The following is a 13,768-nucleotide window of genomic DNA, read 5'->3' on the forward strand; positions in this document are numbered from 1 at the left end:
GCTACCAGTTAATAATTTTAAAAACTTAGAATCAAATAGATTTAACACATAGTCTAATTATGAAACTGACATTCAATTTAAGATATCAATTCAAGAATTGGAATATTAATATAACATTTAATTGCCAAAAACAATTTGGGCAACTAAATTTTAGTTCAGGAAGCTAGGAATTAAATTAATAATTGGATCTTAAAAGAGAATTTTAAGAGCAATAATAATAAAGCATACAAAGAGTGTCCATTGGCTTAAAACTTTAGCTTTGAAAAATCATACAACTGCATAAAGGTTAAAGAATAATGCTTCCCCCATTCTGTTTTAGTTTGTTTCCAAGGTTTTGCAATTGTCTTCCTTTGTGTAGGGCAACAAAAATAATACAAAGTGGCCCATGGTAAACCATAGTTTCTTTAGAGTGATTTTGTGTCATTAAATTTTCAATAAATGTAGGAAGCTATTTCCTGGTCCCAATTCTTTATATTTTAACACACAGCACTTAATTCTACTTGCATATTTAATAACTCGTTTTCTGTGAGATATGCAAGATTCCTATGTGTATAACTCACTTTCTGTGAGATATGCAAGATTCCTATTTATGTAACTCACTTTCTGTGAGATATGCAAGATTCCTATGTGTATAAATATATGATACAAATGATTCCAGCTGTGAAGCTGTGCCCTTCTTTCCACCTTCTGCATTTTTCCACTAAGACTTAAAAGTTCTTCCTTATTTTTATTTCCAGCTATAGACATGCTTCCTCTTCTGCTACTTGTCCTTCTCTATTCCATCTAACTTTCTTCTGCATCCTGTCACTTTCTTTATTTGCATCTTGTCTTCTTCTTTTTTTTTTAATTCTGACTTTTACCTTCCTCTACCCTCAGTGTTTAGATGATATTCTCATTGAACTGACAAACAAGTGAGTCTCAGGAAGTAAATGGAGGAAACAGTTTTCATGAAGTCATTTAATCAAGCTGCTGTGGTTATAAATAACTCAGTTGTAAGCACTTCCTATTCCACTCTCCTTAATATCGCAATCTTTCAACCATTTTTTCAAATTGTACTAAAGCAGAGTAAGTTTGTTAGATGAAATATCAACCAAATATTTTTCTGAGTCTTTTTCTATCTTTTTTTAAATATAAGATATTATGATCTGATGAGCAGTTTCTTGTATGCCTTTTATAGAATCTTCAATGTAGACTTGATAAAATTTAAATGGTGCTGTTGAAAATATTAAATATTTCAAAATGTCTAATTAAAGAGCATTTTCTTTGAGTTACTCTTGTGGCAAAACCATTTAGTTACTATTTATCAAATGGCATTAATTCATAAAATGCATTTGGCTTATACAATTTTTTCTCCTAGAAGGATCTTAAGAGTTAATTACTCTCAATTTCTTAATGTAGCAATGAAAGGAAATTGAGACCCTACAAAATCTAAGTGGTTTTGTCTCTCTCCCATGCTGTCAACAAATATTTATTGAACATTAAGTATGTGCAAAGTACTGTTTGTCATTGAATAAGACAATGTTCTTGTCCTCAGGAATTCATGACATGCAGGGGAAGATTAATACCTGGTAGCTTTTGTACACCTATGCATGTGGTGACAGGAGCTCCATGGACTGATGGGCCTTCTCTGAAGTGGGGTGGAGGGTACCAGTCAGGTCTGATACTCTATGCCAACATACAGTTATACCAGCATAATTGGACAAACTATTCACTCTGCTTCAATGACACCCCACTCTATTTGTTATTAAATACTTTGATCCTCACCCCATAGTTCTAGGGAAGGCTTCATGGAAGGTGATTCCTGAGGTGAGTCTTGAAAGGTCTTCACAAGCAGAACAAATGGGAGAAATGTTTTAGCCTAAGGAAATGGCCCCAGTGAGTGCACTAATACCTGAAATTTCATAAATTGAAACTTTAATGTGGATAAATTATAGTGCATATTGGAGACTGATGAGAAATACAGTGACATAATAATATGCAGGTATTTGAAATTAAAATTTGACAAGTATTTAATAAGATAGGAGGTGAAAAGTAGTATAGAAACAAGAACTCCAGAGCCGTGTACTCCTGGTTTCGAATAATAGCTCTGCCACTTAACACCTGCAAAACCTTGAACAAATCTTTCTTTCTCATAATAGATTAATTTAAAAAGTTTACATAATTGTGATTCCTTGTATATTGGACTATTTCAAACATCTTATATTTCTTATTATCATATCTTTCCCTTTTATATATTTCCTGTGTACTGTGGGATTGAGAGAGTTCCTATTTGTATTCTGTTAAGGTCTGTAAGCAAGTCAGGATGGCGCCTGGCATTTTGCCAGAGGGAGTGGTTTGTGAAGTAATGCCAGCAAGCCATTAAGTGTGGAGATTCCTTATTGGTTGACTGCTGTATCTAGTTTATGTTAATTAAGATAAGCTGTGTGGAATGTATATATACCCCTCCTGTCCTACAATAAAGGGCCCCCACTCCTGCTGTATCACTGTACACAAGTTGTTCCTCACCCCCGGTTATTTTGCTGCAGCCGGACTGCGGCAGTATTCTTTACTGGGATTTCCCTTAAAATTTTTAATGCTTCTATTTAACTTTGTTTATACTAATAAAGTCTAAAATTTAATCATTGTCAAACTTCCCTCAGGTAAGACACATTAAGTATGAGCTATTTATTCTATAGGTGATCTTATTTTTGTCAGAATCTTAGTTCTTCATTTTAAACACAAAAATTTTATTTGCAGTCTTCACTATTTTTTATCTTCCAATTTGTTTAAAGATTTACTTACTTTACATTATTTTTTTTTGATATACTAGAAATTGAACCCAGGGACTCGAGGGGATGCTCTATCACAAAGCTACATCCTCAGTATTTTTTGGTTGTTGTTGTTGTTGTTGTTGTTTTTAATTTTATTTTGGGACAGGGTCTCTCAAAGTAACCTCCATCCAATACATTTTTATTATTGTCTTTTTTTTTAAACTTTTTTTTTTCTCTTTCACAATTTTTCCTCCTGGATATATCTTTTTTCACATAATAAAATATACCCTTTTAGGGAAACTTCAATGATATTCTGGGGCAAAAATAATACATTTTACTCTTTAATTGCCAAAAGATATATTTTTTATCACAGTTGTTTTTAAATAGTTTAGATGGTTATAGTTTTTTTTCCCCAATCTTAAAAATCTAAGGTCTAGTCTATTAAATCTAAGTAATCTTTTATTTGTTTATCATATATAGTATTTGAATAATACATTCAATATAAGGACTATCTCACTTTTCAATTCTGGAATTTGTTAATTTGTTTGTTTATTTATTCATATTCTATGACTAGAATCTCTAGTACAATTGGAATAATAGTTAATTTCTTTCTTTTTGAAACTCTTAAATTTTATTAGTGCAAATAAATCTGTGCTCTATTTCTTCAAACTTCATTTTCATATTTTTATTTCTATATTTGTAAGCTGTATCCTAGGTGGTTTTCAAAGTTCTGCAATTTCTCTCTTCAAATGTGATTTATTGTAGTTTCCACTTTAATTTTTTTAATTACAAAGAATATAATCAATTTGAAATTTAGAAATATCTGTTTCTGTTCCCGTGCTCTCCACATTCGTTTTATGGGTATTATTTTCTTGTTTATTTCTTCAAAAAACCTTAAGCATATTTATTTAAAGTACTTTCTATATTATTTGATTCTTTATTTTCATTAGTAAATTATTTTCTTTCTTGCTTCGTGTTGTTTGAGATTAAGTGTGTTTATTGGCAGTGGGAGAGAATTCATATCTCAGGGTTGGATTTACTGCTTTATAATTTTTTGTTGTCATGTTTACTTTCCATAAATTTATTTTTCTTTTTCTCTCCCATTTCTCCTTTCCTCTCGGGCAGTATGGAAGTAGTCTTGGCTAATTTTCCAATGGTTCACAATCTGAAGCATGTTTTATATTTCCTCAGAGTTCCACATTTTCAAAACTGAAGCCAATATCTAACAATTGTGTAGTTACTAATAATTTAGGATTCTTTGTGTTTTCATGTTGTATTTGGATGCAACCTTAGAAAGGAAAATACGTGTTTTACAGCTTCTATATATGGATGGTGGGCATAGTGTCCAGTTTCCTGTCTCTTGTGGTATATGTTCAGTCTACTTTCACCTGAGGCACTAAAATCTTGAACCTCATTGATAACTTTAGGTAGAAGAATCCTGTGAGATTCTGGCCTTTTTGATAGTGTGGATTTAGTATTCTTGATTTTTTAATTACCTTTTTAAAATAAGGATATGAATTTTTAAATTTAATAAAAAATAATTATATGATTTATACATATTGGAAATGGAAATGGAGAAATTGAGAGTAGCCAGATCTTTAAGATAACATAATCAACTAGGGATGGAGCAAAAAACATAAATACAGCTTTCTTATGCCTAATTAAACACACTGTTACTCATCACTCAGTAACTTTCCTTCTGTGTTCTCCACTATTTTTCTCCTATAATTTGCTTATTTTTCTTCATTGCTCATTATATTATTCCATTTTTTATCAGCACAACAAAATATTTAAGGTAGGCTAACTTAAAAAAAAAAAGTATATTGAGCTCACAGTTCTGCAGGTTGAAGGTCCAGGATTGATTGGCCTTGTTGACTTGGTCTTGTTGAGGATCTCTTAGTGCTGGTCTTCCTGATTTTTGGTGGTTGTTGTTGTTTGTTATAGTGTTTTTAAATACAAGTATAGCAGTGAGTTATAAGTGAGTAACACTTATAACTCTTATACTTAGCTCACCTGAGTTCTCTGAGTCATTCTAATAAATTATCACATCTGAAGGGTTTGTGAGAATGGCCAAATTTACACCTTGTCAGTATAGATAGCCTAGGTACCCTCCTGACTTGTGGCTGGCTTCTAAAATGGGAGTGGTCTTTTGGGGAATCCAGTTCTTAATGTTGTGTAATCTGACACTAACTCTGGGTGGATAGTGTCAGAATGAAGTCATAGTACACCATTTGTCCTTGGAACAATTAAAGTTGAAGTACAGTAGATTTTTATTATATTTAATTCAAACATCATCATTATTATATAAACTACTTCTTCAGAACTGGCTTCATAAACTTAACTTGGAAACCTCAAGACTAAAAAAAATAAAATAAAAAGCCAAGAAAGAAACATGTTTCCAAACTTCAGTAATTGGTTGATCCTGCTAACATTGTCTTAGTCCCAACTCCTGTGTGAGTCTAAAAGCAATTCTATAAAGTTGAAACTCTCTGAAACTTTTTTCCAGCATTTATTGAATTCAATGGTCCATGCCTTGACATTTAAAAGCCATTGAATTCTTCTGCTATCCATCAGCTGAGCACTGAGATAAAGAAACTGTTACTTATTGGTGAATAAAGTCTAAATTCTAAAACTTGGTCCCTCTAAGCTTCTCTCAGGTAAGAGATAGAAAGCCTGGGTTTCTCTTTGTGTGATCTTTGGTAAGTCCCATTGACATTATAAATCTGCATTTCCCCATCTGTATATTGAAAGTCTTTAGCAAAATGATCTGAGATCTTCATCTAGCAGATTATGAATTTTTAAATAAAGAAGGACTCAAAGGACTTAGTATATTAAAACAGAATTAGTATATAATATTACACTAGACAGTGAGGCCCCAAAACAAGTCATATGTAATACTCCTCAAAGATGCACAGGAAAAAGATAAAGTGATTAAGAAGATCTCAGACCTGGTACTTGATCCACCCACTAAAGCTAGGTAGTGCCTAAAGTTTCAGAAAACTGTTCTTTGGTCCAATAGAGTTGGCATAATGAACTCAGGATAAATTACAGAGGTATATTGGACAAAGGGTAGGAGCTTGGCTATAGGAATAATGCCAGTAATGCTCAGAAATACAGGCAGTCCAAGCATTAGAGAAATCTGCTCCAAGAAGTAGGGACTAGTGCATGGAGGGATCCTGGAGAGCATCTTATATTTAAACTTATATTCATCTTAGATATGACAAGATAAAGAAATTAATCTAAGAGAAATGTATGTTTTCAAATTGCTTAGGGGATGAAACCAAAGACTTTGCTCAGCAGAATGACTGACTGATCAGCATTTAATAGTACCCTACAGGGGCCTAGAGTAGAGATTTGTGTTTGCATTTCTGGAACCAGGGACCCCCCCCCCCCACATCCAAATGCATTCCAGCTCCTCCTACCATGACTGGTTCACTCTCAGAGTTTTAGGTTTGATGTTTTCTTTTCTCCTTCTTTTCCTATTTTGTAATGCCCAGGCTATTTCTTAAAGAAAAGACTAGGCTATGACTTTACAGCATTGGGATAGCATGCAATAAATAGTTCTGGATGTCAGTCAGCATGACTTAAGGCACCATTTTGGAGGGCAGGTACCAGTATCAAGGTACTTTGTCCTAAATCACCTGAAGAGGGAGGGACATTCATTATCAACTCCTCAAGTCAAAATTGGACTTGAAACTGGAGGAGGATTGAATCTGTGGGCAGAGAAAACAGTGAATCAAGCAAGGAGAAACGGGAAAGGAAAAGGGAGATAAAATGATGCGCGAAGAGCAAAAACATCTGGCAGATTATACCTAGTAATAGTGCAGTGCACATCTGTGCAGCAAATCTCAATGGACACACTGTGCTGGATTTAAGCAGTTTTTAAAAGTGTTACTAAAAAGAACTGAATATCTTCCCTCAAATATTATTCTGATATAATATGGGAAAATGCCACCTCTCAATCTTAACAATACTAAACAATATGAAGCAATATGTCCAAAATAGTGCTTTATGCATTCCCATTTAGTCACCAAAATGAACTCCAAATATAGCTTTAACTTTACCATAAATCTGACACCATAGTGTCATATCTCAGTTTGGGCATTTATTAAGTTTTAGCAGTGTCTCCAGTTTCAAATTATGAATCACAGTATTTCTCAGAATTTTGGAACATTTTCAGGATTCAGAATATATGCACACAGTATACAATGATAAGCCTTTTTGTAGTTTCAAAAAGAGTTTTCCTGACAGCAAACACAATGGCTCATTAAAAACACTCTAGTTGGTTTAGATGTAATGTCTCATTACTGGGATGACAGTCACCTTAGGAGTATGTTACAAATGAATGTACACACACAACATGAGCTATTGATTAGGTAAGCTGAAAAATAATAATAATCCACGTGTCTAACACATTTGCATATGGCACATGCTCATTTAGGGAAAAATGTAAAATATCACTGACACACACAGAGAAGGGAGATGGAGAGCTGGATAACTGGAAGTATAACTTTATATTTACATATATTTCAGCTGGGTCAAAGTTATAGGATCAATTGTTTTAAATCATAAAATAACTAGAAGTACTTCAAACAGTATGAAAAAAAAGACATTTCTATAGAATTTCTTTTTATAAAATAGTGAGTTCTAGAATATAACACAATTTTTATTTTTTATAAGTAGTAAGGAAATATCCTAAATGTCAATTGAATGAACACAATCTATGAACTAAAACCACAGAGGTAAGCTTTGAGAACATGTGAGGAGTAGAGAGCTTGGAGGTAAGTGCTGATTAGTTGAAAACATCAAATCATGACTACAGGTTTAGCTCAGTGGCAGAGTGCTTGCCTAGCATGCACAATGTCCTGGGATCAACCCCAAGCACGGCAAAAAAGAAAAGAAAACATCAGCTCTAAAACTCCAAGAGTGAACTAGTGATGTTGGAAGAGGATGGAGAGGCTTCAAATGTGGGTGTTCCCTGGCTCTAGCAAAATAAACACAAATATTATCAGGATGAAAACACCTTCCATTTTATTCAAATAGGATTTCTATAGGTAAATATCAGCAAAGTATATACTCACCTTCAAATTTCACCAACATGTAAGGATATAATGAGGGCAATGTAAAAGGACCTGGCAATGTAAAAGGACCAGGACAAGATGGCAAATGAGGAGGATGGGGGAAAGCCAGAAAAAAGGAGCATGGAGAGGGTCTCTTAATAAGCTCAACTTCCTGGTTGACAAAAGTCCTCATGGACACAAGCAGGGGACCAATCAGACAGATATTTCTGTACTGTACTTGTGCTCTTAAGCAGGGGATCTAATAGAAACACAAAAACAAAAGCATGGACACAAGAAGCCTCCATCAATAATAATGAGGAGAGCATGGAAAGGGGGAGGAGATGAGGAAAGAAGGAAATTCCAGAAATCATAAAAAGAACAAGCCAAAACTCCCCCACTGGATTCCCAACTCTGAGGCCTCTTCTCTTCATAGAAGTCTCTCTCTGTCACTTGTGCAATAAACCTGCTGCTTGCTTGCTATCTCTTTATCCTGTTCTTCAAATTCTTTGCTGAATGGAGACAACGAACACAGCACTCCTAGATGTTAACACTAAGTTATCTTGGGCGAGGAGAAAAAGATGGCGGCGAAGGGAGTGCATCACCCCAGTGCGCCGCGTCACTGTGCGGGAGAAAGACGAGGTGAAACAGCTGAAGGCTGTCTTGTTGGGAATTTCCAGTGAAATTGAGGTGCTCCAGAATCTAGTGGATGGATTTCCATCGTGTGAGGTTCGGCTGCGGGGGCTCGGTCGCAAGCGATTTCTCCGCACGGAGGGTCGCATTGCCTGATCTGCGGACCGCTGGAGTCTGCGGCGTGTGCTGCGAAGCGGCGAGGTGCCGGAACGGGAGTGCAACGATGCGGATTCTGGGGCCTCCTGCCAGTGGTGCAATGGCCGTGCTTAGTGCTGAGTTCCGACTTTGAGACAGAGGAGAGAAGCGGTCCAGTTCGATTCTCGACACCGGTCGGACCACGGAGGAGGACAGCAGCCGCCATCTTGGAGAGCTGATGTAATCATCCCTGTTTTCTACTGATCTCAGCTCATTCAGGTACGGAACAGGTGATTTCAGGCTGGTATTTGCCTGCGTCTCGCAGACAGATCGCTCAGGCTCGGGGCTGGAGAACCTGTGGAGAATACTCCTTGGGGCTCGCTCCTGGCAAGGCGTGCGCCGGGCTCTGAGTGGCCAGATTCTGGTTCCCCGGGCTGCTTTGGCCCAGGGCTGGGGAACCTGCGGAGACTGTGTGTTGAGTGGAGCATGCGCTGAGCTAGGGGCAGCTGGGCTCTGACTCCCGGAACAGTTTTGGCCCGGGGCTGGGGAGCCCGCGGGGAATGCGTCTTTGAGCCTGCTCCCAGCGGAGCGTGCACCGAGCTCGGAGAGCTTGGAGCGGCCAGGCTCTGGCTCCCGGGGCAGCTTTGGCCTGAGGCTGGGGAACCCGCGGGGGTCGCTCCTTGGAGCCTGCTCCTAGCGGAGTGTGGCCAGGATCGGAGAGGCCGGGTTCTGGCTCCTGAAGCTGCTTTGGCCCAGGGCTGGGGAACCTGCGGTGACTGCTTCTCGATCCGGGTCCTGCTGGGTGCTGTGGGGGCCAGGGGGGCAGAGTGGAGCTGCCGCCTGCACCCAGAGCAGGCCAAGTGACCCGCCGGCGTGATATCACGACACCCCAACTGCAGCTGGGGCCGAAGAGAGTAGCTGCCCAAGCCTAGAACAGGACCAGCCACCCGACGGCCTGGTAGCCAAGTCACCCCATTTGGAGTAGGGGCTGTGCAGAGCCACCGTCTGAGCCTACAAGGTAGGCAGACCTGCGACCCACTGGCAGGACAGGCCCGGTAGCCTGCCAGCGTGGTGGACGAGTAGCACCGAGGCAGTCACATCACACTGGTTGGAGTGGGGGTGGAGCAGAGCCGGCGCCCGTGTCCGGAAAAGGCCCAGCGACCCGTTGGAGAGTCAGGCAGGTACCACCACTGGGAGTGGGGGCTGAGCAGAACAACCGCCCGAGCCCGCAAGGAAGGCAGACCTGCGACCCACCAGCAGAACAGGCCTAGAGTCCTGCCAGCATGGTAGACACGTCACACCAATTGGAGTAGGGGCTGAGCAGAGCCACTGCCCACATCCGGATCAGGACCAATGACCAGAGGGCGTGGTAGTTACCTCACCACAATTGGAGTGGGGGCAGAGCAGAGCCGCCACCCCCGCCCGCAGGATGGGCAGACCTGCGACCGACCAGCATGGTAGACAGATCACCCTAATTAGAGGAGGAGCACAGCCACTACCCAACCTGCAAGGGAGATTCACCAACTATACAAGAGCAATATAAATAAATAGGGGGAAAATTTCAAAAACACAACAGTTTCACCAAGCAGAAAGAAACGCAAGCAGTATGAAAAGACAATGAAAGAAAGGACCACAAGCAATGCAGGTCAACTCAACTTTAGAAGAGGTAATAGCTGCCACAGATGGAATGTCAGATAAACAGTTGAGGATATACATGGATATACATGCTTCAGATGATCTGGAGTCTCAAGGAAGACATGAGACAGCAAAATCAGACAATGAAAGATCACTTTGACAAGGAACTACATAAACAAATACAGGAAGTAAAAGATCAATTTTACAGGGAGATAGAGGTAATAAAAAACAAACAAATAGAAATCCTAGAAATGCAGGAAGCAATAAACCAACTTAAAAACTCAATTGAGAATACTACCAGCAGAGTAGATCACTTAGAAGATAGAACATCAGACAATGAAGACAAAGTATTTCAACTTGAAAAGAACATAGACAGCTCAGCAAGTCTGCTAAGAAACCATGAGCAGAACATCCAAGAAATATGGGAAAACATTAAAAGACCAAACTTAAGAGTCATTGGGATACAGGAAGGCACAGAGCTCCAAACCAAAGGAATAAACAATCTATTCAATGAAATAATACGAGAAAACTTCCCAGACTTGAAGAATGAAACAGAATCCCAAATCCTAGAAGCCTACAGGACGCCGAATGTGCAAAATCATAGGAGATCCACACCTAGACACATTATAATGAAGATGTCCAACATGCAGAATAAGGAGAGAATTTTAAAAGCTACAAGAGAAAGGGAGCACATTACATTTAGGGGTAAACCAATCAGGATAACAGCTGATCTCTCAACACAGACTCTGAAAGCTAGAAGATCCTGGAATAACATATTTCAAACACTGAAAGAAAATGGGTTCCAGCCAAGAATCGTGTATCCGGCGAAATTAAGCTTCAGGATGGAAGATGAAATTAAAACCTTCCACGATAAACAAAAGTTAAAAGAATTCGCAGCTAGAAAACCATCTCTTCAAAAAATCCTTGGCAAAACATTACAGGAAGAGGAAATGGAAAATAACATTGAAAACCAACAGTGGGAGGTAGGACAGTAAAGGGGGGAAAGTAATCAAAGAGGAAAACAAATCAGGTTTAGTAATATTAATAAACAAATATGGCTGGAAGAACAAACCATATCTCAATAATAACCCTAAATGTTAATGGCTTAAATTCACCAATTAAGAGACACAGGCTAGTTGAATGGATCACAAAACAAGACCCAACAATATGCTGCCTACAGGAGACGCATTTGATAGGAAAAGATATACATAGACTGAAGGTGAAAGGTTGGGGAAAATCATACCACTCATATGGACTGCGGAAACAAGCAGGAGTGTCCATACTCATATCTAATAAAATAGATTTCAAGCCAAAGTTAATCAAAAGGGATAAAGAGGGACACTACATACTGCTCAAGGGAACCATACACCAACAAGACATAACAATCATAAATATATATGCCCCAAACAATGGTGCAGCTATGTTCATCAAGCAAACTCTTCTCAAGTTCAAGAGTCTAATAGACCACCATACAATAATCATTGGAGACTTCAACACACCTCTCTCACCACTGGACAGATCTTCCAAACAAAAGTTAAATAAGGGGCTGGGGATGTGGCTCAAGTGGTAGCGTGCTCACCTGGCATGTGTGCGGCCCGGGTTCAATCCTCAGCACCACATACCAACAAAGATGTTGTGTCTGCCGAGAACTAAAAAATAAATGTTAAAAATTCTCTCACTCTCTCTCCTCTCTCACTCTCTCTTTAAAAAAAAAAAAGTTAAATAAGGAAACTATAGAACTCAATAACACAATTAACAACCTAGACTTAATTGACATATATAGAATATACCACCCAACATCAAGTAGTTACACTTTTTTCTCAGCAGCAAATGGATCCTTCTCAAAAATAGATCATATATTATGTCACAGGGCAACTCTTAGACAGTATAAAGGAGTAGAGATAATACCATGCATCTTATCTGATCATAATGGAATGAAACTGAAAATCAACGATAAAAGAAGGAAGGAAAAATCATGCATAACTTAGAGAATGAACAATAGGTTACTGGATGATCAATGGGGTTTAGAAGACATCAAGGAGGAAATTAAAAATTTCTTAGAGTTAAATGAAAACACAGACACAACATATCGGAATCTATGGGACAAATTGAAAGCAGTTCTAAGAGGAAAATTCATTGCTTGGAGCTCATTCCTTAAAAAAAGAAAAAAACCAACAAATAAATGATCTCATACTTCATCTCAAAATCCTAGAAAAAGAAGAGCAAAACAACAGCAAAAGAAGTAGAAGGCAAGAAATAATTAAAATCAGAGCTGAAATTAATGAAATCGAAACAAAAGAAACAATTGAAAAAATTGACAAAACTAAAAGTTGGTTCTTTGAAAAAATAAATAAAATCGACAGACCCTTAGCCATGCTAACGAAGAGAAGAAGAGAGAGAACCCAAATTACTAGCATATGGGATGAAAAAGGCAATATCACAACAGACACTTCAGAAATACAGAAGATAATCAGAAATTATTTTGAATCCTTATACTCCAATAAAATAGAAGATAGTGAAGGCATAGATAAATTTTTTAAGTCATATGATCTGCCCAGATTGAATCAGGAGGATATAGACAACCTAAACAGACCAATAACAATAGAGGAAATAGAAGAAACCATCAAAAGACTACCAACTAAGAGAAGCCCAGGACTGGATGGGTATACAGCAGAGTTTTACAAAACCTTTAAAGAGGAACTAACACCAATACTTTTCAAGCTATTTCAGGAAATAGAAAAAGAGGGAGAACTTCCAAATACATTCTACGAGGCCAACATCACCCTGATGCCTAAACCAGACAGAGACACTTCAAAGAAAGAAAACTACAGACCAATATTTCTAATGAACCTAGATGCAAAAATCCTCAATAAAATTCTGGTGAATTGGATTCAAAAACATATAAAAAAAAAATTATACACCATGATCAAGTAGGATTCATCCCTGGGATGCAAGGCTGGTTCAATATACAGAAATCAATAAATGTTGTTCACCACATCAATAGACTTAAAAATAAGAACCATATGATCATCTCGATAGATGCAGAAAAAGCATTCGACAAAGTACAGCATCCCTTTATGTTCAAAACTCTAGAAAAATTAGGGATAACAGGATCATACCTCAACATTGTAAAAGCAATCTATGATAAGCCACAGGCCAGCATCATTCTGAATGGAGAAAAATTGAAGGCATTCCCTCTAAGATCTGGTACAAGACAGGGATGCCCTCTCTCACCACTTCTGTTCAACATAGTCCTCGAAACACTGGCCAGAGCAATTAGACAGATGAAAGAAATTAAAGGCATAAAAACAGGAAAAGAAGAACTTAAATTATCACTATTTTCAGCTGACATGATTCTATACCTAGCAGACCCAAAAGGGTCTACAAAGAAACTATTAGAGCTAATAAATGAATTCAGCAAAGTGGCAGGATATAAAATCAACACGCATAAATCAAATGCATTCCTGTATATCAGCGACAAATCCTCTGAAACGGAAATGAGGACAACTATTCCATTCACAATATCCCCCAAAAAAATAAAATACTTGGGAATCAACC

The sequence above is a fragment of the Spermophilus citellus genome (genome assembly GCF_964194105.1).
Source record: "Spermophilus citellus genome assembly, chromosome: 3".
Lineage (NCBI taxonomy): Eukaryota > Metazoa > Chordata > Mammalia > Rodentia > Sciuridae > Spermophilus > Spermophilus citellus.